This window comes from Odontomachus brunneus, unplaced genomic scaffold (assembly GCF_010583005.1).
Source record: "Odontomachus brunneus isolate Ranch 3 - 2012 unplaced genomic scaffold, Obru_v1 Obru_scaffold_002, whole genome shotgun sequence".
In the NCBI taxonomy this organism is placed as follows: domain Eukaryota; kingdom Metazoa; phylum Arthropoda; class Insecta; order Hymenoptera; family Formicidae; genus Odontomachus; species Odontomachus brunneus.
Window position 1 is genome coordinate 4,544,489 of NW_022639452.1, and position 26,614 is coordinate 4,571,102.

A 26,614-nucleotide genomic window follows, 5' to 3' on the forward strand; every position below is an offset into this window, starting at 1 on the left:
GAGAGAGAGAGAGAGAGAGAGAGAGAGAGAGAGAGAGAGAGAGAGAGAGAGAGCGCAGTGGCATTATTTTCACTCGAGGCGATAGTGAAAATACTGTTACTCGAAATCGCAAGAGTGAACATTTCACTCAAGTTTGGAGTGTATTTTCACTTCGTATGAACGAATGTTTCAATTGATTACAGTGAATATGTTCCTGCAACAGTGGAGCACAATAGTGGATAAAAATCACTTCTCAATTTCGAGTGAAGATATTCGTGATGATTCAGAGTGGAGAATCCACTTTATACAAGTGAAATATCACTCGAATTCGGATGATTCAGTGGTTACATTGCTTTCCGAGTGAAATTTCATTCCAAGACATTTAGAGAGCAGAATACCATACAGACCCAGTGGAAGTTCAGCATGAAATATAAAACAGGATTAGTTTCCGATACACTTATATAGGCCCTATGGGCCATAAAGGGTTAAATAAGGGCTTTGTAAATTTGTAATAAAAGACAATATTACAAACCTTATGATTTGCGCTTTCAGTTCACGAATGGCTTCTACGAAAAATGTACGTCAAATTACTACGTGTGTGTAAATCAATTAAAGCTTCTTATAAAAGACGTATATATTTCATTTGAGTATTCTTGCGCTCCATTAGTCTCACAATAACTAATTAAACCGTTTGACGTTGATATCGCATTTTAAAAACTTGTTTTTTACCCACCTTCAATATATCCATTGGTGCACCTATCGAATTACGTTAAAAGCATTGTTCCGTTTTTCCTTTATAATTATAGAGTGATATCGATTGCGGTCGCAGGCAGTATGACAAAACTATAACTTCTATCTGCTGCTTTTATCCGTAATAGCGGGAAAAAATAGATTGGGCTCTCTCTTTTTTTCCCAACGCGAGATTTATTCATCGTCGCCAAAAAGAATAGGTTCGACGTTGCTCGCATACTCACCCGCTCGCATATCGAACGCCATCGACGACCTCACGTTCCGTATAAAAAATCGTATCGCGGTCGGCCATTTGTCTCGATTTGACATCTATGCTGATGGCTTGGCTGCGTACAATCTCGCTTAGGGTTACCCCTCACGTGCGAACAAATCGTAACGTATCCTCAATGAACTGTGAGAACTACTCGAGGCATCCCAAAGGCTTAGATGATGTACATGAACCCGAAGATTTCCACGCGAATGAGAAAGAAGAAAATGTGCAAATCCGAGTGGCAGATTTCTATTGTTGATCTTGACAATCAGTTGTGAATTTTATACATCGTCGATTATACAGCGCGAGTACATTCAATCGCATGGAAGTCTTACCACTCACTAGATCGACTGTCAAATGTTTCGATCTTGCTACATTCAATTCCAGCTACGCGTTTCTCATAACTGTTGATTAACCTTTAGGCGGCCGGCATTTTTTCATTAAAAAAGTGGTCTCTTTTTCTCAAAAATTTTTCTATATAAGTAACATGACGTAGAATTTTGAGATTTGTGCAGAACCATAAAAGTGGCTTTCCCGGCAATCTAAAGGTTAAGGGACTGGAGAGTCAGATTGCCTGAAAATTGTGCTTGTTCTTTCACAATTTTTTATGACAAACTGACAGAATATGTGGAAGTATTATTTTGACGTGTATTTATACAACATCTAAAGAGAAGAAAAATATAATTTTGATGATCAAATACTCAATATAAGTATATGGTACATGCAGTTAAAATATATTTCGTTTTTCTTCTCAAGGTCGTCATTTTGCAATAATATCTTGACTCTTGGTGGTTCAATTAAGCTGAATTTTAACTAGAAAATTTTCGTAAGCTTGTCGTTATCGTGTAAACCACTGACAAACTCGTGAAAATATATAATTTTGAAATATTCATTTTTTTCTATAAAAGAACTGAAAGTTTAATAATATTCCATTAAGATATTTGCAATTTTGTTAACTTTTACTTAATTTCTATTATAGTGGTTCACACGATAACGACAAGTTTACGGAAGTTCTACCTAAAATTCAACTTAATTGAATCACCGAGAGTCAAGATATTACTGCAAAATAACGACCTTGAAAAGATAAACGAAATATATTTTAAATGCATGTACCATACACATATTCTGAGTATTTGATCATCAAAATTATATTTTTCTTTTCTTTATATGTTATATAAATACACATCAAAATAACACTTTCGTATATTCAATCAATTTGTCATAAAAAATTGTGAAAAACAAGCACAATTTTCAGACAATCTGACCTTCCAGTCCCTTTAATTCAGGAAGTGGAAATGTATTCAAAGTAAAAGTTTTGACAGTTTTGTTTCGTATGCGTCAGTAACTTTTTAAAGTCAAGATATCTCGTTCAAATAGAATTTTTTTCTTCATAAAATAATGTTAAAGACACTCTTGAAAAGTTTTGTGGTCCGCATAATAAAACTGGTCGTCGAGAAGTATGATTTTTTAATGTACATAATTATGTACATATTCATGTATGCATGTGTGTGTGAATTCTCTATCTACAGAATTGAATAAATCTTATAACCATGATAGTGAACACAAAAAGAGTGTCAACTTATATTTTAATATAATATCGATAAAAATAAATTGGGAAAATAAAACTTTCCTACTTTTTTTTCGGAAGATTTTATACAATTTCAAGCGAATCGCGAATTCGTCCATTTTGCTTTGTGCACGAACGTCATTTCTTTAATGGAAAAATCACTGTTTTACAGGTGAGTGCTTGAGGCGAGCAACATAGCCCTGCCTCTTACATGAATCGATAATATTATATCGACGGAATCATTACTCTTTAGCAATGTATAAAATATGGAATATAAAATATGAGGAGGACCTAAAGTAAATGTATATAATTATATACAGAGGATCATAAAGAGATAAAGAGGGAACAAGCACACGACAGCAGGTGTTGTCATGACATAGCTACCGCATTGTGCGTGATCCACACACATTCATCAATCTTCTTTAGTTCAATAACTCTAAAGAAAGATATTAAAAATAATCCATTTTGGGCCCACTAATGGAAACTTAACTAATCATTAGAAATTATCTCTGTGATCTTCTAGAAATAGAAAATAAGAACTATTTGTCCACCAAGTATGAGAAAAATTATAAAATTGTTTACTGATCGGAATTGTTTACTGATTGTTGGAACAATCATATAAAGAATTTTTTAAACTTTATACCTTTGATTTGTATTTAAAAAACAAATAATAAATATAAAGAAGTTTGTTTTTTTAGTTTACATAATGTTTATGTGTTGTATATGCAGGGAGATTCGAAAGGAAAAACCTATTATTTTTCCTTGCTCTTGTAGCTTCAGTCGGGCTAGATGGTCTTTAGTTGTTCTTTCAATTTATTTTGCAAGCAAAAAACACGAGATCCGTATATCTTGAGAGCAAAAAAATTCGGGAACATCTAATTTCTTTAATGCACTTTAATCTTATAGCATCAGTCGGGTGAGATGATTCTTAGTTGTTATTAAAATTTATCTTGCGAGCAGAAAATTTAGAACTGCAATATCTAAAAAGCAAATAATTCACAGATCACTTTCATGTCATCATCATACGAACGATTAATTCTTTTTAAAGCACTTTACTCTTGTAGCTTGGGTCGGGCTGAATGGTACTTATTAATATCATAAAAGCATTTTAAAAGATTTAAGCCATCTAGTCACCAGTAATTTTTTAAAAATTATAGCAAAAAAGAATTTCAATTGCAATAAAGAGCAATAAATTAGCAAATAATTTGAGGAATATTAATTTTTTACTTGGACTTATGTGTACTCTATTTTTATGAAATGACTAGATAATTTAAGTTTTAAATTATCTTCTTAAGCTCTGTTTAATTTATTATGTTCTGATAATATAACATTAATAGCTTAACCCTTCATGGAATGATGATGGGTTGCGCTTAGCGATTTATCGCTCAGTTTTTAATTATTTTAATAAATTTCTTCATGTTCTAAGTATCAGTTTTTTGTTTTTGTAGATTCTCTCATGAATAAGTGTAAGGAAAATTAGCAATCGTAAATTTTTATTTGCATAATTACTGTAAATAAAGAAATAGACAAAATATGTCTTTTTATGAAAATAACTCATTTTCTACTAAACTATCAATATTGAAATGGTAATTTAGACACTCTTTTTTTAGGACATCCTAAGTATTTTTCAGAATTTTTTTAGATTTCCAAATAAATAGTTTAGATATTTCTTTTAATAGTGTACTAAGGATTTTTTCGTTGAATCCTAATCTGAGGTCAAGATTTCTAAGTTTATGAAAATCCAAAATGGCGGAACTACTATAATGAACTAGAAATAAAAAAAGACTTATTATTTTCAAAATTCAATACTTTGGCTTCAGATTCAGATCCTAAAAAATTCCATGTACTGATTTTCACGAAAATAAAAAAATATTTGATTTATTGGTTTGCTATAGGGTAAATTCGGATAAGATGGCCATACTTTTTTAAAATGCAAAGAAAATACATTTCTTATTGTTATTTCTTAATAGTGTTTAGCACATTACTTCACTGAAGCCTACAGTACATAATGCCATCAGAGTTAAAATACTTCAGTGAAATTATTTATTACAAAAATATCAAAACATTGAGCATTGGCCATCTCACCTAAAGGTTTAAGACAAGATGGCCATAAAGAATAGATGACCCATATATATTTTATGTTCAAGATTCTGTATCTATTATTTTATAAAATAATGAAAAAAAACATAATTTGACATATTCATTTTAGTATAGGATATTTAATACATATTATTTGTGAAAAATATAATACACATATAAACTAGAAACTTCGATTACAAAACTTAAATTCTGAATCCAATTTTTGATAAAAACATATAGCACATAAGATTTAATTATTGTAATATTGAAAGTAGTTTTTTAAATATAATTTTTGTTTTATAAATGTTAGAATGATAGTGGACCATTTTACCCAAAATATGAGTGAAAGACGGTTATAATAGTACTTATAAACAAAAGAATAGTACTTATAAACAAGTGAAAATGAAAATAAAAAGGCATGTTATATTACAATTTATATACCTACTTATGTATTCAACGTTGATTGCGATAGCTTAACAATTTATTCAACGTTACAGTAAGTTTTAGTGGATACATGAGACATTTTACAGGTAGTCGAAAATGAAAATATAGTATAATATTCATAATCTTGCTATTTCGAAAAATGTACGCACATACACTAAAAAATGTCGATTATCTTTGTGACTGATTACACAAACGCAATGTTTTGCAATTATTAGAGAAATTTCAGCCTATGGCCATTTTTCCGGTATACACAGAGAGAACGATTTATTGATTCAAATAAATGTTTCTTTGGAATAGTCCAAACGAATTATTTGGTTGACACAACAAAAATATTTCTTTGAAACTAAGCCGTAAATAAATATTTTTGTTGCATCAAACAAAATTTTGTTTGATCAATCGAAAAATTCGTTTGGACTATTCCAAAGAAGCGTTTATTTGATTCAACCAAATCGTTCTCTCTGTGTGGCCATCATATCCGCGTTTACCCTATTCATATCGGCCATTTTGAATTAAAAAATTCTGATTCGTAATCAGCGAAAAATCATCAGTTACAAAATTTCAGGAAAATTAGTCTGATGCAAAAATGCGTGATATAAAGATTTCGTGTATCTCAAACCAAGCGTCTTACAACGACGCGATTTCCAACATACGGCGCCGTCGGATAAAAACAAGTACGTGAAAACGAGCGCTTCATAACCGTGATAATAGATGTCGGTATAGGCAGATTAAGGGAGCAACATGGAGACATATCGTGACGTTACTAAAAGCGGAAGCACGCGAACGCGTAGTCTCCTCTCTCTTTGCGGCTGCATAAATACTCATCAAGCTTCTGCGGGGATGTCGTTATAGCCGTTGCTCTAAAGCCGCTTGTACGTTGAAGAACTTAAGCGTTTCATCCCCGAATCTTGATACATTGTGGGAATTACAACGTAATGCCAAAATATTACGGAATTACCGTGCGAGATTCTTTGTCTGGGGCGCGACGTCTTACCTCTCGACCTGATGCGCTTCTGCGCTACAACCGAGCGCACGCGCGCCCATCCGCGACGAGGATAAGCAAGAAAATGCCGCGACCGAGATCAAAGTCAATAAATTCGACCGACAAACAGAATGCAATCTTCTAAAAGCTACGTCGGCGTATCGCGGCGAAATAAATGTCCCGCCCGTCTGCCTGCCCGTCTCGAAATCCGGCCGAATCGTGTGGTTCGAGCGCGTTCCGTCGCCTTCGGTTTTCGGTGGACCGTTTCCTTTGCATCTTCCAACGTCCATTTAAAGTTCCAAGTCGCTCGTCGTTATCACTCTAAACCTTCTCTCGGCATCGCTCTCCGCGCTCGACAAAGTAGCGAATGCAAAAAAGAAAAAAAAAAAGGAACGAAGAAAAGAAAGATAGGGGAGGGCAAAACGAAAAAGGAGAATCTGCAGGAAAGAAAGAGAGAGGGTGAGAATGAGAGCGTTTAAAATGCGCTATTTTATCGCAGTCTCACCGACGGTTAAGTGTGCCCCGCAGGCGTCTACCGTTAAGAAGACGAAAACGACGATGCCGGTGACTACGACGAAACGTTCCGACGACCCTCGGTGTCCCGCATGCTCCAAGCTACATGAAAATCCCATAGTCGTACGCTGGCTGCGAGTGCTCGTGCGGCGCGACAGAGACGAATAAAGGCGGGGTTGGACCCAGAGAATTATTGCAACGGCAACGGGGATAGGTCGTGTCGTCGCCGCGCGGTAATACGCCACGGCGCAATTTGCACTTGTTGCCGTCAACACAGACTGTGCATTAAGCTTTATTAAACCGGTGTGGCGAGTGTTTAATTTAAAATTACTTCCGCGGGGCGCCGGGGCGAGCTCGAGTGCGTCCGCGATGGAAGGGGATTCATCGAAATTGAATCGCGGTAGCGATAGTCAAGAAACAAGACTCGACCGCGACGTCACGAGTGGTGCCGTGGGACCAAGGTGAGCGCAAGAATGTATCGATCCGTCGTATTTATTCGCGTCAAGATTATCGTTCGCGCCACAAACGTCTCTTGTTTAATTGATGAGATTGATCCCCGCGGTTTACCGAGTTTATGCAACGAACGTAAGCTGGTTCCGATGCTGTATCAATGTTGCAGCTGTGAAAGCTCGGAGCTGAAATGGAAAGGTGTCGCACGAATTAGGTAAATGTGGGACGGATCGAATACAGATTTAGGTACATAGTCGATGCATTCTCGTGAAGGATAAGGAAGACTTGCGGGGTAAGCCCGCAAACTTTGTAGAATTTTGCTGAAGAAACTTCTCGATCAACCAATTGCTGCGATGGATTGCTGCGACAAAAGTTACGTTTCTTTATCTATTTTATGCTAGGCACAATTTTGTAAACTGGAGGGGAAATGAGGGAGAGTTGGTCCCGGAGGAGAGTCAGAATAGTGTTATTTTCTCTCTAACAATTGGTACTATACTTTCGGTCTAAAACACAATTGATGCCCTTCTATGTGAAATATATAAATATTTGGTTAACCAGTTTATAGAGAGTTTAGATTTAATTAGAGGTAAGTCATTTTTAATTTTGAAAAGTAATTATTTTCCTGGTGTAATATTTGTGATAAGGGAGACCGGGGCAGGTTCGCTAATTTTATCGAATTTCAATGATAAAATAGTTTGATATATTTAAATGTTCCAATTGGCTATACAGGGTGTCTCACACTTTCCTCCGGGCATTTTGTGGGGACGTAAAAAAGGTTGAGATGAACATAAAAGTCCTATACCGTTTTGCGATATTCGCAATAATTATCGAGATATTAATTGTAGAAAATTTGTGAATGATTATGCAGAATATGGTAAATGAGTTATAGTAGCGACGACTGCCGTCGTGTACTTATACTTTAGATCAAATTGAACAAAAAAGTCCTCTACTATTTTCCAAATAATCACATAGATTTTTAATTATTAACTAAAGAAGATTATTGCACGATTTTGCGTGATAATGCATTCATCTTCTTTAATTAATAATTAAAAATCTATGTGATTATTTGCAAAATGGTAGAGAACTTTTTTGTTCAATTTGACATAAAGTATAAGTACACGACGGCAGTCGTCGCTACTATAACTCGTTTACCATATTCTGTATGATCATTTACAAATTTTCTACAATTAATATCTCGATAATTATTGCGAATATCACAGAACGGCATAGGACTTTTATGTTCATCTCAACCTGTTCTATGTCCCCACAAAATGCCCGGAGGAGACACCTGTGAGACACCCTGTATAATAATGATAGAGACAACCTTCCTCTACATTTTGATTCTATCGACGATGCTATAAACTATATAGTTTCGTCTGTAATAATAAAAATATCAACACGCAGTAAGCAGGCATACCTGCTCGGGTACCGGGGCAGGTACACTAGCAACTCGGGGTAGGTCAGCATTACATAAAATACATGTAATTATACACTTTGAAGAATGTTAAATCAATAAATTATACAATGAGATACCATATACAATACCTTTGTACTTACAATTTTATTTATATTTAAAAACAAAAGGAAATAATTTTATGTAACATACTTTATACGTGTATACATCATCATATCTTCGCGTTGCATTGTGTCCTATGATCCTATGATCGTTATGCATTGTGAGCTATGTGTTTACTAACCTATTCTTTGCACGTGGCTTTGCAGTGCGCACCAGTTCATCAGTGCTACCATACAGAAAAATTAGCGAACCTACCCCATCTGCTTTCTGCGATTTTAATAATTTTAAGAATAAAGTTCACTGTTATTATACAAAACAGTGTATCATATATCTTCAACAAACTTCATTTTAACTAATATTACATAACTTCATTCATAACTTCAGTTCATTCATTCACGATAGAAAATGCAAGGAGAATATTTCGAGACGTCTAAAACTTTACTCAACTGACCTCAAATCAGTTTTTTCTTTCTTTTACCTGTAATATTTGCGCGATTGTAATGAAAATTGGAGATAAGTATTTTTACATTAAACGAAATGTTTTATGATTCCACTCGAACTGTTTGTTTCACAATAAGTATGTGAACGAAACGATTTGCGAACCTACCCCTACTGCGAACCTGCCCCTATCTCTTTCGATAGTTGCATTTTATAAGAATTTCATTCAATACATTCTAATAGATAGTTCTTACGCTTTGCAATGCAAGCATAATGAAACCTCAATCTTTAACCTAAATATGTTTGCAATCGTTTTAATGTAAAAAGAACGACAAAGGAGAGTTGGGACATCCCATGTAGAGAGAATTAGAACATTTCTAATATCGAAATATCTCTCTCTATCATAATTTTATAACCTATTATGCCAATTTTAATATTATAATTACAAAATGTTAAGTCTTAACTATTAAGTCTTTTAATAAAGGATTTTTAATTTCAACTCAATTTAAGTTAATTTAAGTTAAATATAACTCATGATAACAAGTGTAATCATCGTAAATTTGGGAGTTTATGTTAAAAATAATAAATAAGCTTTAATTATTAAATTATAATTTTTGTTATTATGTCCAAAGTCTCCCTACCATCTCTCCCTGGTAAAAGAGAGAATTGGGACAAAATTTAACTCAACGATTTCATTAATTCCTTATTCATAACAAAAATTGCATCATTTAAAAAATATATAAATTATTTCAGAATATTTTAAGGATTAAATCTCAATTGTTGTTGTCGTAAAATTTTGAAAAACATAGGCTACAAAAAATAAAATGTCAAAATTGTCCCAAAACTGTCCCTCATCTCCCCTAAATTTTGTCTCTAATAACACCGAAATGGTGCAACATCATAAACCTGCAGTATCAGTGCGGAGCTGTCCGCCTAACAAGGCACGTTCGCAAACAGCCTAGGATAGATTAAGTTAGTAATATATAGAGCACATATTTGTTAACATATCTATTATTAATTATATTATCGAAATTATGTAATGGAACAATTTATTATTATTATATAATTTATCTATTAATTATGGATTATTTAAGATTAAAGTTATTTAGAGCTAATTATGAATTATTTAAGGTTAGAGTAATCTTTATTCATTTACATAAATAACAATTGTTCGTTAGTGACGCGACAGTGAAATATAGGCAGGTTCAGTTTCTTCCGTGTCGGTACTCGACGATACTATGGGACGGTAGAAAACGTCGACTTCAGTGTCGGTGCGAACGCGCACGTACGAAACATCAAACCGGGAATGTTGCACTAGACACGTTCGAATGATACACATACAATAGGTGCAGTTACGGTACACGTTGAGCTGTCAGTAACAAAGTAGAGCGACTGAGGGCAAACAGCCGGCGAATAGACTGCAAAACTGCGCGCACTTCCGCGACATACTGATTAGAAACAGCACCGATTTAAGCGGTCACTTTAAAATCCGCCGTACAATTTTAAAGACCGATGCAGGTAATGAGGAACGACTAAGCTCTCGCTCATCGGTTTCCACCTGTTTACACCGTTAATTCGATCAATTACCCGTCAGAAATACTTTTCCACAAGTGTGTCGATGCTCCGAGCATCACATCGGTGAACGTGTAAAACGTCACACTATCTATCGTTCTTTCCCGTTGTTAAGCGATATTAAATGTTTTAGTTCGGAGCAGTTTTCGAAATAGTGGAAGTTTCGTGCGATCAACGATGGCAGCGACGCGGGAGAAGAGCGAAAAGGGAGCAGAGCGAGCCTATAAAATCCGATCGCTGCCGCCGAGAAAGCCAATATCGTACAACAAAATCGATACCGACTAAATAAATATTGTTCGATGGATACTCGAATTGACGGTGTATCTCACGTTTGCCGAAAGCCAATATTTATTTCACCGGACGGAGAAACGAGAGAGATCGCACTAGAGACGCGTATATTACATTCCTTCGCAAAAAAATTTGCTCTAGCGATAAAAAAAAAAATATATATATATATATATATATATATATATATATATATTGAGGGAGTGTAATTACGCGTCTGTAGAGAAGTCAAGTAAAAGTGCCAATGTACCTCAGCGTGTAGGGGAGATCGAGGCAACATGCTACACTTTTCAAAACTCCGAAGTTACAATTTTTCAGACAACTAACTCTTGTGATTGACTGCACAAACCGATACAACTTTGATTGACTGGAGAGACTGACACTTCTCTATGTTTTTATATCAGCATATCCTGTAGATCCTGTAGATTGAATATTTTGTATAATAATCGAAATACGAACATGCTGCTATTTTGCTCTGGTAGGTCAAGTTGATTAGCAACACTTAGGGAGAAACCATTAAAAGAAACCATATATAAAATACTATATGTAATGTACTCTTGTAAAGTATTTTATCATTCAGGACAATTTTATAATAGGAAAGGGTTATTATTGCTGTTTTGCTTTGGGAAAAATGTAAAGACATATTTCCAGAATATAATAGTTTCTAAAAAAAACTTAAGAAAGGATCTATGATGTACAATCCAAATTGAAAATGTAAAGGGCCTATTGGAGCATACATACATACAGTAAAGAGAATTGAAGTATACTTCAACTTTACTTCATCCATCCATATACTCGATTTCGGTCATTTTATGAATGAAAATTACTTTCATTATTTAAAATAGTGAAGAATATATTTACAAAAACTTTGTTCTAACCAGTAATACTTGAATTTATCCATGTACAATGAAGAATATTAATACAAAATGTTGAGACGCTCAAAAATGTACTGTTCCTAAATCAGTTTTTTTACTTTTTAACTAATATTGTTATTATTTTAATGAAACTCAGAAAAGTGTCTATGTCCTAAAAAGAATATTTTGTGATTTCGTTTCTATTATTCCTCTTATAATATGATTCTTGGGCCAACTAGATCCTTTCTTACACAGAGAAGACACTAAGAATATTATTTAAATATGATTGCTACAACAAATGCATACAAAATAATTGTAGTAACCGTATTTTAGAAATGATACATTGGCCATCTACTGCCTATTCATATGTGTTTGAGTGGTACTCTGTGCTGTATGGCCTAACCAAACACTACGTATCTCTCGACCATAGTATTTGTTCTACAGACCACAACAGAGAGACAGCAATATTCCTTTGGTTAAGCAACTGTACATGAGAGTATACTAACTGAACATTAAACCGTAGCTGTGAGATTTATATAGAAGAGCAATAATAAGCAATATAATAACAGTAATTTAAAAAAAATATCTATTTAATTTAAATTCACATGAATATTCTCTCTAACTATTGAGAATGTGTAGCAACCACAGTAATTCTCTCTATGTATCCAACCCTAGTCATTCTTATTATTTTTGTTTTTAATCCTTACAGTTTGGGTAGTTTTTTTTCGGGTAATTTACACAATCCTCCTTGAACTAGAACTTTTTCGTATATATAAAAGGATAGACTGTTGAAGAACATAAAACCCCCGCTGCGCTATTATAATAACTTCTCGAATTATAAGGATTGTACACAAATATTTGAAACTTAACATAGAATGTATATATACAGAATGTCCCAAACTCTCCTCCGCAATTTTTATGGGAATGTAAAACAGATTGAGATAAATATAAAAGCTCAATAACGTTTTACGATATTCACAATAATAGTCGAAATATTAATTAAAGAAGATTAGTGAATGGTAATATAGTAGATGAGCTGTAGTGAAGATGTATGCTATTATGTGCTTGCGTATTAGCTCAAATTGAATAAAAAAGCTATTTATCATTTTGAAAATAACCCGTAGAAAATAACACGTAGATTTTCAGTTATTAATGAAAGAAAATTGTTATATGATTGTGCACGATAATGCACAAATCTTCTTTAACCCATTAACGTCGAAATGTACTGAAATTTTACGTTGATTTAAGCCATTTATTTTACTACGGAAATGAGGTCTGTTGTTTATAAAGAGTACCATTCCTACCAATTTCGATGTCACTCTATCGAATAGCATTGAGAAAATAAAAAAAAATCACAATTTATGCAAAATTTTTGCAAAATATAATAAAATAAAAAAACGCATGTTTTTAGGGCTAATTTTTTCCTTTTCCGCTATTTTCTCCATAAAAACGTGTTAGTATTGCTCGGGAAAGTATCTAAAACGTGTTCCCAACAGTTTAACTTAAGAAATATGCCATGGGTATTTTTTTTAACCAGCATGGCGATACTAAAATGGTGGTTGATTTGAAGCGTTTCATTTGAATTTTCGTTTATATTTAGTTATCGAAATTTGGGGTCAATATTACTGCAAAATTACATAGTAATTTACATAGTAATTACATAGTAAAACAATTCGATTACCAAATATAAACGAAAATTCGAATTAAACGCCTGAAATCGACCGCCATTTTGGTACCACCTTCCTCCGCTATTTTCTTCATAAAAACATGTTAGTATCGCTCAGGAAAATGTTTAAAACGTATTCCCGACACTTTAACTTAAAAAATATGCCATGGATATTTTTTTCAACAATTACTATGTAATTTGTAGTAATATTGATCCTAAAACAATTTCGATAACCAAATATAAACAAAAATTCAAATAAAACGCTTCAAATCAACCGTTATTTTAGTACCGCTATGTTTGTTGAAAAAAATATCCATGGCATATTTTTTAAGTTAAAGTGCAGGGAACACGTTTTAGACACTTTCCCGAACGATACTAACACGTTTTTATGGAGAAAATAGCGGAAGTGAAAAAATTGCAAAAATTTTGTATAAATTGTGATTTTTTTCAATTTTCTCAACGCTATTCGATAGAGCGACATCGAAATTGGTAGGAATGGTACTCTTTATAAACAACAGGCCTCATTTCCATAGTAAAATAAATGGCTCAAATCAATGTAAAATTTCAATACATTTGGACGTTAATGGGTTAATTAATATCTAAAAATCTATATGGTCATATTTATAAAATGGTAACAGGACTATTTTGTTCAGTTTAACTTAATGTATAAGTAAACGGCAGACGACGTCACTACAGCTCATTTACCATATCGCGCGTGATCAATATTCTTTAATTAATATCTCGAGATTTATTGCGAATATCGCCAATGGGACTTTTGTGTTCACCTCAATCTGTTTCACAAAAAATGCGGAGAAGAGTCTGGGACACTCTATATTTGGTACATATGCATACATATATATACATATTCTCTATTGAAATATTTGTATTTAAACATCAAACCAATATTCACAATTAGATAGATGCCCAGGTATTGGTACTTTTACCATCTCGCTCTATAATGATGTGCACTGCGTGTTTCTTATACATAAATTCACAAAGGCACGCGATGACGTATCGATTCTCCTGTGGCTACATATAATGCAGATCAGATACTCTTTACATGGATTAACGTACAGGATGCGTACCGTGTTCATTACAAGCGAATCTATGAACATTACCTCCGAGCTAGTAGCGCATTAATGCGAGATAATACTGATTTATGTGGAGCCTTACGGTCGAGTTTAGGTCCGTTGTGTCACACGTATTTCCACACACGCGAATTTCGGTTGGAATATCGATCAAACGTATGTACCGCCAGCCCCATCACGATTTTATGTCATGTTCCGTCGGTTCATGACGTTCGCAGTGAATAGATGCTCGAATGACAAATACCCGCTTTTGGGATTTTACACAGTTTTCCTATTTTTTATCCTACTACTTAGCAGAGTTTCTTAAACTTCGGCTTAAACTATCTTTCCAATATTTTTTCATCTTGATTTTATATCATTTATTTCTTTCTATGATAATGTCTAAAACAATTTATGCAGCATTAGTAGAACTGTTTTTTTTTTGTTTGACTTTGAATTTATTTGACGTTTTTATGTTTACGTTATTTGATTTGTTTTATCACATGACTTTGTTATGTAACATAACATTTGTATATATACATATATTTCTTTATATATACATATATATATACATATATACATATATTTCTTTATATATACATATATATATATATATATATATATACATATACTTGCATATATTTCTATTAAAAAAGGAGTCTGCTATAAAAACGTCTGGACAATTAAAGAGTTTGTTTACATTACGAGACATAAACTAGATTTAACTATTGAGAGTGTGCATTAATTTTAAAGAATTTTCAAGAAATGCCGTAATTAATACTATATCGCATCGGGCCATATTGTTGCTACCTTCATATAAAAGCACCATCATGTGGCTTTAGTTTTCAGTATGTGTCATTTTGCCGAAGTGTGAACAACATTGTTTTTTTGAGCATTGAATATGTCGAATTTTGTGCCAACAAAATGCAATTTGCGGGAAGCTTTGCTGTTTTGCTTCCATTTGAAGAAAAGTGCTGAAAGTCAACGAATGTTGTCGGAAGCTTATGGTGATTATACTCTATCGGTCTCAACATATGAATACTGGTTTTGACGCTATAAAAAAGGTGATTTTGACACGGAAAACAAGGAACGTCCAAGCCAGCCGAAAAAGTTTGAAGATGAGGAAGTGGAAGCTTTACTCGATCAAGACCCGAGTCAAACGCAAGAAGAACTTGCAGAATCATTAAATGTTGATCGATCAACGATTTCCAGACGTTTGAAGGCCATTGGAATGATTCAAAAGCAAGGAAATTGAGTGCCGTACGAGTTAAAGCCGAGGGACGTCGAAAGGCGCAAAATGACCTGTGAATTGTTGCTTCAAAGACACAGAAGAAAAAGTTTTTTGCATCGTATCGTGACGGGTGATGAAAAATGGATACGCTACGATAATCCGAAGCGCAAAAAATCATGGTGCAGGCCAGGCAAACTATCAACATCGACGGCAAAGCCGAATATTCATGGCGCCAAGCTCATGCTCTGTATTTGTGGTGGGATCAGTTGGGTGTAGTATATTATGAGTTGCTCCAACCCAACAAAACCATCACTGGGGAACGCTACCAACAACAATTGATGCAATTGAGCCAAGCATTAAAGCAGATTACGCGAAAAGACACGACAAAGTGATTTTCCGGCACAACAACGCTCGGCCACATGTTGCGAAACCGGTCAAGGAAACGGTTAAAAGCGTTTAACTGAGATGTTCTACCACATCCGCCGTATTCTTCAGATATTGCTCCTTCCGATTACCACCTATTTCGATCGACTCGTGGCCTATCTGAGCAGCGTTTCCATTCTTATGAGGATACCAAAAAATGGGTCAATTCGTGGATAGCCTTAAAAGATGTGTCGTTCTTTTGACGTGGAATCCATCTATTACCAGAAAGATGGGAAAAAGTAGTGGCTAGCGATGGACAATATTTTGAGTGATCAATTTGTAACCATTTTTTCACAATAAAGCCGTATTTTTACCAAAAAATCCCTTAAAATTAATGCACACTTCCAATATTATAGCACTAAGACATTCGTGCTTTTACTATGTAATTATTATGTAAATTACTATGTAATTTTATAATAATATTGACCTTAAAATAATTTCGATAACCAAATATAAACGAAAATTCGAATTAAACACTTCAAATCGACCGCCATTTTGGTATCGCCATGTTTGTCGAAAAAAAATATTCATGGCATATTTTTTAAGTTAAAGTATCGGGAACACGTTTTAGACACTTTCCCGAGCGATACTAACACGTTTTCATGGATAAAATAGTGGAAGAAGAAAAAATTAGCCCTAAAAACATGCGTTTTTTATTTTGTTTTACAAAAATTTTGCATAAATTGCGATTTTTTTAAATTTTCTTAACACTATTTGATAGAGCAACATCGAAATTGGTAGGAATGGTAGGAACTTTTTACAAACAACAAATCTTATTTCCGTAGTAAAATAAATGGCTCAAATGAACGTAAAATTTCAACACATGTTGGCGTTAATGGATTAAAATGTTATCAAAAAGATATTATTATAATGTTTTTAAGATGTTTTATGTTCCGGCTTAAAGATGTTCCTATCTATTATTGATGATCCTATTTATTATTTTAAGACATTTTTGAGACATTATTTTAAGAAGCTTTAAAAAATTGTATTCTGTTCAAATTAATGCGCACTTCCAATATTATAGCACTAAGCCATTCGTGCTTTTACTATGTAATTACTATATAAATTACTATGTAATTTTATAATAATATTGACCCTAAAATAATTTCGATAACCAAATATAAACAAAAATTCGAATAAAACGCTTTAAATCAACCGTTATTTTAGTACCGCCATGTTTGTTGAAAAAAATATCCATGGCATATTTTTTAAGTTAAAGTGCTGGGAACACGTTTTAGATACTTTCCCGAGCGATACTAACATGTTTTTATGGAGAAAATAGTGGAAGAAGAAAAAATTAGCCCTAAAAACATGCACTTTTTTATTTCATCTTGCAAAAATTTTGCATAAATTACGATTTTTGTTCTCAACACTATTCGATACAGCGACATCGAAATTGGTTGAAATGGTACTCTTTATAAACAACAGACCTCATTTCCGTAGTAAAATAAGTTGCTCAAGTCAACGTAAAATTTCAGTACATTTGGATGTTAATGAGTTAATATGAAAAACTGTGCGATCTATTCTTCTTGATCTTGCTTTCATCCTTTTTGAAAATTGAGCGACCTTCCAGAGGCGTGTCAATCTTAGTTCTACCGATACGTTCTATATTAACGAGTCCCTTTTCGAAAATATCGCAAACATTGATTATTTGCTTCGCGGATCATTTACGGTTGGAGAAGCTCGAAACGCACTGCGATGGAATTTGCCGCGTCGGTGGCATATACATCGCGATCGTAGAGACGGAAGATTGGTAGGAAGGTTCATAGCGAAGGCGCACCGTAGCTACCGAGATTGGCAGCTCGCCAAAGCGCAGCGATGTGACGGGGGAAAAGAGCCGTGCATCATTGATGACTCGCGTTCTGATGCACGCGTACCGTTCCTATTCTTCCGCGATGCAAGATGCATCGTTGGCTGCAGTTTCGCGAGCAAGCTCCGCGTTTGCATTGTGAAGCAGGAGGGCGGAAATCGAATCTGGTAATTCGATTAAAATATGCCGCGCAAACCGCCATCCGGATCGCGTCTCGCTCGAAAATGAATCGCCGACGAATTTATAACGGAAACAAATTCATTCTATGTATTACTGTCGCGCTGCCGTCCGTCCGTCCATCCGTCCGTCTGATCGGCCGGTGCAAATCGAGCGAGTGCGGCGCACTACAATCCGTTGACAATATTTAAAAAGCGCAGTTCACCCGTGCCAATTTTCGTGCTCGTTAATCGCGAGTTACGTCCCTCATCCGATTATGATTCGATACTCGTTGCAATTCCTGCCGCGCCAACTGTAATACCGCGGGCATACAAAAAATCTGCTATTTCATATTTACTGCCACGAACTGAAACGGGCTAGCTCTATCTCGCTGAACTTCGCGGCAAGTTCGCGCTGATCAAAGCGGAGGCGGCTTTGTTTGAAAAATAAATAAAAATATAAAAAGTAAAGGAATTAAAAAAAAAAAAATACGAGGGGAAAGAGAAAAAAATGTAAAAATAATTGAAAACGCAAGGACAATGGACGTTAAATTTGCCGGGAAATATGCATTTCGTATAGACGTATGAGGGAGAGGAGGAACGGGAAACAATGTAGAGTGTGCAACTGGCAAACGAGAGATACGGTGCGGGCTAACTGTCGGCGCAGCTGTGACTGCCTCTACCGTCGAGTGAATCGGTCCTCTCTGCCGTTATAATAAGAGAAAACGGGGAACCCGTAGAATAAGGTCGCGACGCGATGCCCCGGAAATTAAACGTAACGACTGATGCAGCAAAAGCGCGAGAGCGCCGGGCCATTGTGTGTTAGAATTAATTTACGTCGGCGAGAATCGGTTGCATTAACAATGCGTTGAGGAAAAACTTGCAGAGGAATCGAAGACACGGCACGGTGGATTCTACGATACAATAGATAAAATAGACAAGATAACAATGAAAGAGAGTTAAAATCGAACGTTTGTTGTATACGAAGATTTAAAATTACAGGATTATTCTTACATTTCGTTGATGAATACGCAAAACGAGCGATTTCCTTTCTGAATTAAAACCTTGACGCGATGTTTTTATCGTCGCTTTTCTATCGACGAATTAAACACTTCATTTCCTAACGGATCCAGCTGTAATAATATATCGAGAAGCGGATATTGCTTCTAATCCGAGAATACACTTAAAATGAAAATATGCTTAAAAATAATAATGGCATCTCCATGTCACGCATACATAACGAATAGAATATACAGGGTGATTGAAAACAATCGCATTCGGTTAATATTATCGTATTTTTGAGCGAATTCTAAGACTATTTTTCCTTTTACAAAATGTTATCCGAGGCTTAGTTGCTGAACTATAAAGATAAATTGTTAGCCTCTCACACTGAGAGAAAAATATAGTTGCTTTCGGCGTTAACTATACTTTTTTATGATTTTAACCAGAAAAATAATTAAAAGAACCATCTTTCTAATAACACTTACTAAAACAATGGTTCCTCTAATTATTTTTGTGGTTAAAATCACAAAAGCGTATAGTTGACGCCAAAGGCAACTATATTTTTCTCTCAGTGCACGAGCCAGATACGGAAAGTACGCAAGAGCGGCACAATTCACCGTCACACTGAGAGAAAAATATAGTTTGCTTTCGGCGTCAACTATACTTTTTTGTGATTTAAAAAAAATAATTAGAAGAATCATTTTTCTAATAACACTTACTAAAATAATAGTTTTTCTAATTGTTTTCGTGGTTAAAATCATAGTATAGTTGACGTCAAAGACAACTATATTTTTTCTCAGTGCAGACACAGACGTTAAGCAATATACATGTGACAATATTCATACATTTTAGTTTAAAAACTTTCAATGTCAATGTGATTGTGCACAATAGTAAATAAATTATTTTAACTTAATTGAATATGATTATAACATAACGTGTAAGGGTGAACTCATCGATTGCGTTCGCAATACTCGTCGGTTTTCTCAAATGTAAGAATTTTTTTGCTTCGTACGATTAATGTTTCATTCTTCTCGTGCTTATTTTTTAAGTTTTTCGTGTATGTAAAGTTTATATTGTACTTAGAACAAGTTCACGTGTGCGAACGCAATCGACTATTTCATCCTTACATGTTATGTTATAATCATATTCACAACTAAGTTAAAATAATTTATTTACTATTGTACACAATCAGATTGACATTGAAAGTTTTTGAACTAATGTATGAATATTGTTACATGTGTATTGCCCAACGTCTGTGTCTGATGGTGAATTGTGCCGCTCCTGCCTACTTTCCGTATTTGGCCCGTGAGAGGCTAACTATTTATCTTTACAGTTCAGCAACTAAGCCTCGGATAATATTTTGCAAGAGGAAAAATAGTCTTAGAATTCGCTCAAAAATACGATAATGTTAATTAACGAAAAAATAAAAGGCAAATTGGAGTTCAAGCACGGATTGCAGTAAAACCTAAACATGTAGGTGATAGTTTTCAACGTATAGAGAAATATTTATTTATAAATGTCGAGTTACAAACGTTTCGACCCTCTACAGTGTAATATACATAAATTGTCAAAAAGTTAAAGAATAGACTTCTTGTAGCAAACCGACTTTGGAACAAATTACCCACGAAAGAGTGCAGTTGTAAATTTGCGTAAGATTATTGTCGAACTTGACAACACAGTCCATCACAATAATAATATATTACATTGAAGAGAGTCCATGGATGGGCCGAAACGTTTGTAACTCGACATTTATAAATAAATATTTCTTTATACGTTGAGAACTATTATCTACATATTTAGGTTTTACTGCACTAATACATCCGTGCTTGAACTCCAATTTGCCTTTTATTTTTTCGTTAATTTATACTTATGAGTAGTTCTTTTTGAAACTATTTATATTTACGATAATATTAACCGAATGCGATTGTTTCCGATCACTCTATATATGTAATGCGTGACGGCGAATTTTTCCGAAGTAAATCCATTGTTCTATTTGTTCTATTCCGCGGTCGAAAAACGCGGAAAATGAATTTGCAATTTAAGCGGAAGTACGACAGACAATCGTAGAAAATAATTCACGGTGTTATCGGACTCGTTATTGGAAATATCTCTCGCGCCAACGCGGCGATCGTCAAGGAGATTTTCTATAGTTTAGGAATCGCAACGGGACGATTAAGAAAACTCGATATTCCATTCGATTGCTACGACGCGGCTATAAAGCACCAGCAGTCTCATAAATTCGACAATATGCAAACCGCGTGGTAACGTCGGCGTGCACCATTTATGTAACAGGTATTACGGCTACGCGGCATATCCGTTTCTACTGCCAAGTATTCTCCGCAAACAAGTTTTCGCATTATCGTTACAAAATGTGCGCGGCGTCCGAAAGTCGCGCGTGTTCCCCACACATATTTACGTCCGCATACTCTGTCCCATAGCCACACCGTCAGGGACTCACCAGGCCACAGTCGTATGCGGACGTGGTCGAGAGCCGCCGTGTAGTAAAAAGCATTCCGACCTTTTCCGCGCGACCTGACGAGAGCTTAGTGCTCCAAACCGCGTTATTTGTATACTTTAATATGGAAATATATAGATTCCGTGTCTAACGAAGTACGAGCAATGGGACGTCACGTTACACACAAAGAAAACATTTGTTGAATAATATAGTACACTAACTATAATTTATAAAACTTGTATTGCGCGTCTAGGATATACTCATAGTGAAGTAAAAATTTATATATGATGGTAATAAAGGAATAATATGATCACACAGATATATTTTATAACTTGCTTCTATATGTGGAAAAAAGAGCCTGGTTGGATTAACGTGACATCTTTGGTTAAGCAACTTTTGGTAAAGATAAACAGATTTTTTGGTTAATATAACGCGATATTTTTGTACGCAACTAACCGTTCTAATAACGGTTAGAGTTTAGTATATATTGTATATATAGTAATAACATACAATTGTCTGGTTATTAATTACATGCAAAAAAAGAGTATAGTAGGTTTAATCGGACATGCTTAGTTAAACGACTGTTGGCTAAACTATAAATAGAATTTTTTATTATTATAATTATATATTCTGATATTCAACTTATCATAATATAGGTAGACAATACCCATATACGTGTGTGTGTGTGTGTGTGTGTGTGTGTGTGTGTGTGTGTGTGTGTGTGTGTGTAACAAATCTCAATTGGAGAAGTGACGTAACGCGTAAAAAGATGATTCATAATCCGGAGGTCCCGAATTCAAGTTTCATCTGAATAAAGACGAGTTATTTAAATATAACATCGAATTAATTAAATAGATAATTTCTAGCAAAATAATCATATAATAACACTTTAAGGAACAACTTTCATTCAAAAAAGTAATTTCTAGTAAGAAAAAATGAATATAATTTTATTATTAAGATCAAACTTATTCTCTCTCTCTCTCTCTCTCTCTCTCTCTCTCTCTCTCTCTCTCTCTCTCTCTCTCGTTTCATTACCTTAACCAAAAGTATGATTCGTTTATTTCTCACTAAACAGTCTGATTAAGGTCCTTAACTTAGATTAATCTGCATGCATAGAAATTTTTCAAGATTTTCCTAGATACAGCATAGATTCTGATTAGAAATCTAATCAAATTTTTTCCAAAATATTTTATTCTACTATGATACCAATTAGAACTTCCATTCTTATCGCAAACATGAATTCTCTGTTTAGAATCGAAACAAATATAGCAATACGAGTTTTATTTCAGACAATAACGCCGATGTATTTTTATAATATCAAACAGAGATAGGCTTCTTTGGAGGTTCATTGTTATATCTTATAAATCATCATATTTTAATTTATTTGTTGCACATTGGTTTTACTTAGGTTATATGTAAATGTTAGAAGAATATACTTGCAATGCAACAGTTATTGATTTCGCTTAAAATATCGTTTCAAGTGCAGTTTCAGGTTTGTTACAATCAAAATATAACGCTTGCTTTATCAGGCATGTATACCAATAACATTCTTATTGATCTTTGTAGCTATAACAAATCCAATAATACTTATCGCTTACATCTCTTGACTGTAATAACTTATACGAATGGTTCAATGGAGACTTAATAAGGACATTAGAGTACACCTACAAGATACATCAGATTTAAATCGTATACGTCTAAGGCTAGTAGTCATAAGAATTTTGGCATCCTCCTTTATAGAATCAATTTATAGAATTAATTTTTGATAAAAAAAAACAATTTTTTGTTTTTACGGATCAAATTCAACTCTACAAAACAAAAATTTTGTTGCCTCCAAAATGTGTTTGCTTAGTTTATTGTTAGGTAAACTCAACTAAACTTCTTTCTATGTTTAACGTTAAAACAATGCATACATATATGAAAGATGTACATAATTTAGTATAAGAATTTTTTGACAAGTGTTTCACTATCAAAACAGTTTTTGGAAAAAATAACTTTTGTGTACAATTTCTGCTCTTTAACACATTGATTGCCAACTACGAGATAAATCGTAGTTGGCCTTCTTGGCAAGGGCACCGACTACGATTTATCTCGTAGTTCTTTGACTTGCTATTTTTGTGCAGCTACGATTAAATTCATGGTATATAAGTGTAACTAAGAATAGATGGCTTCTGGGAAGAGAACAAAAAATCAAGGCTGGCTTGCATGAATAGAAAATTTATTCATACATGAATAAGAAACAGAAACAGAAACAGAAAATATAATCATAAGAAAATTATTCAAAGTGAAAATCAACAAGCAAACATTCTGTATGCTTTCTGATGACTACTATGTACTATAATTAGAATTTTGGATAATATAATATGATTAAATCAAATTAACTTCTGAGATCGGAATCCTGAAAATTGCCATGGCAGCCAACGTATTCAGAAAGTATTGTTGGGTTGGAAAAAATCGCTTTTTCTTTTAGATATTTCTAAAGTCTAAAACTTTGAAAATACGCTCATTAAATTGCAAGTGTAAATTCGAACATTTGTCGACATTATAGACCATAAACTGAAGCAGCGTGCAAGTAGAAAATGGCGCGCCAGGTTCAAGAAACTTTAGATGAGAGTATGATCACCCCCTTTCCCTCCTGAAAAGGTTTAGGAAGTTACTCGATCAATTTACGAAGATTATTCTTCTTAGGATTTATTAAAACGATGTCTCAGAGGCTGTATTTAAAAAAGTTTCAACACTGCGGTGTGGCAATTCGTTCCGAAGCATATATTTTCTTCGAACATAATCGAAATTTCTGCTTTTCTGCAGCCTGCACCTTTAGTAAAGAATGTGCACTTTCATTAAAAATCACGGAAATAATGTTGATAAACATTGATTAAAATTCTTGTAGAGTAGCGTCGAATGACTGAAGGCTGTCGAGCGTCGAAGCTTAGACGAGTCACGAGAGGCTAAAATAGTTCGTAGAAGCAAACAATTGCTAAAAAAAACTTCTTCGCAGAAATAAAGGGTATATAATCTATGGCCCCAAAATACTTGATTAAATGTAAGTAGTCAAAATTTAGAATTAAATATAAAATAACATAATGTAAAGCTTTAAACTCGTTTTTCTTGAAATCATATTTTCCAAGTTTGCAGAAATAATTATTCAGAAAACATTAAAGATATCACTTTGAAATTTGATATGCTTATGAAAGGCATAATTTTTTCTCCAAAAAGTGTGCAACATTGAAAGCGATATTTGCAATAGTTTCTGTTTGAAGATGCAAAGATAAAAATTTTGGTTGAAATTCGCATATTAAATCAAATATTATAATATTTGAAAGGACGTCATTTTATCAATTTTTAGTTTTAATATTGCCTGTAATTCAACTGATGCACAAATATATTACATATAAATTAAAAAAATTTTATATTTTTATGTTTCAGATCAATGAGTGGCTCTCAACTTACGCAAAGTGGAGGTGTATTTCTGCAGTCCTCACTTTAACGTCATCTACGTGTAATCCACTGGATAATCTGCGATAACAAAAAATATCATTACAATCTACAAAAATCAACAATTTATAAAATATCAGATCTTAATTACTTCAATACTTTTCCCTACAAAAATTCTTGAAAATATTTTTCTGATACAACAAGGTAAAATATTTCCTTAAATTTTTCACACTTTCTTAACAATTTTCCTACGTCATAAATATATCCTTTAACCAAGCAAGACTATTAAGATACAAGTACCAATGCTCGAATACCTACCTAATCATTTTTATTGCTTTGGTCTTCAAATACGAATATTTCGACTTAGAGTGTGTATGTGAATACTCAATACTTGTATATATCTTATGTTGAAAGTTGAAATGTTTATATTTAAGAATCAAAACAATGAAAATGTCTAGGATTAGGTGTCCGGGCACTTTTACTTTATCGTACATCTTCAATTCATAAATGTTTATATCTTCGAAACAAATTCTTTGCGTGCACAGACGCGAAAAAGGGTCTCCTGTCTCTTTCTCGGAGATGTCTGTAGATGTATTTTTGATATTCACCCTATTTTGTCATAGCATTGTAATTAGAACAGAGATTATTACAAGTGTGGCGTACACAATAATGCGACCGTCTCGGCCCTCCGACAGCAAATTACGAAACTCTGAACTCTGGAAGTAAACTCTGGTCGGTCCGATACGGAAGATCCTGGCTTGAGTTTACTTTGGCGCTCCAAAGTACCACAACTCGCGCAACTCGGCTGCGAAATAGCATATTATAATAACTTATCGTTAATTTCGGCCCGTTACTCCGTATAACTTTTGCAACAGAAAACTGCTTATTGCATGAGAGGTAAGACTAAGTACTTGGATTGGTTTTCCATATCGATAGGAGGTTATATCGAGAGATGTATATACCGGTAAAATCATTCTAACGTTTGTAATTCACATACTGTGTTCTCACATATCTCGTATGTCGAATAATAACGATAACATATCTCTCTTGTGTCGAGAACGTTGCGAGATCTCGACGTGAAACACGTGTCGTCTCTTCTTAATTTATCCTCTAATCAGCCAACGTCCTAACTCGCCAGATAATCCTACATGTTGCCTTTACCACAATCCTGCGAATGTTCCCTGTACGCTTAACGAAATTACTGAATGTATTCTCGGAGAGCACAAACTTGATGTGTTCATGCGCCGAAACGTCGATCCCGACGCGGCGATTTAGCCAACGTCTCGCAGCGAGAAAGAGAGACAATAGATATACTAATAATGCACATATACTTATCGTATATCGAGCTACATTATTTCAAAGTTCCGAGAAGTCTCCGGAGATAAGGAGCGAAATAATACGGTTCTAACCTCTTAAATATTATACATATACACTGAGAGAAAAATTATCTTAAAATCAACAAATATTTCCTTGGTGGGTGCCATTAACATATTTACTTAAAACTACATTCTCTTTACTTAAATCAAATATTGTTTACTTGATTTAAATAAACAATATTTGATTTAAGTAAAGAGAATGTAGATTTAAGTAAATATGTTAATGGTACCCACCAAGGAAATATTTGTTGATTTTAAAATAATTTTTCTCTCAGTATATATATATATATATATATATATATATATATATATATATAT

General features: G+C 34.1%; 1 protein-coding gene across 5 annotated transcripts in view; it reads right to left on the reverse strand.

Annotated features, from left to right (window-relative positions):
- LOC116842028 overlaps nucleotides 1–26,614 on the reverse strand; it is a 633,651-nt gene that overhangs the window by 372,299 nt on the left and 234,738 nt on the right. For all 5 annotated transcript variants that reach the window (XM_032810701.1, XM_032810692.1, XM_032810671.1 and 2 more), the window contains one exon: nucleotides 24,936–25,001. The gene's annotated coding sequence lies outside the window, so the exon portion shown is untranslated. The remainder of the gene's footprint in view (nucleotides 1–24,935; nucleotides 25,002–26,614) is intronic.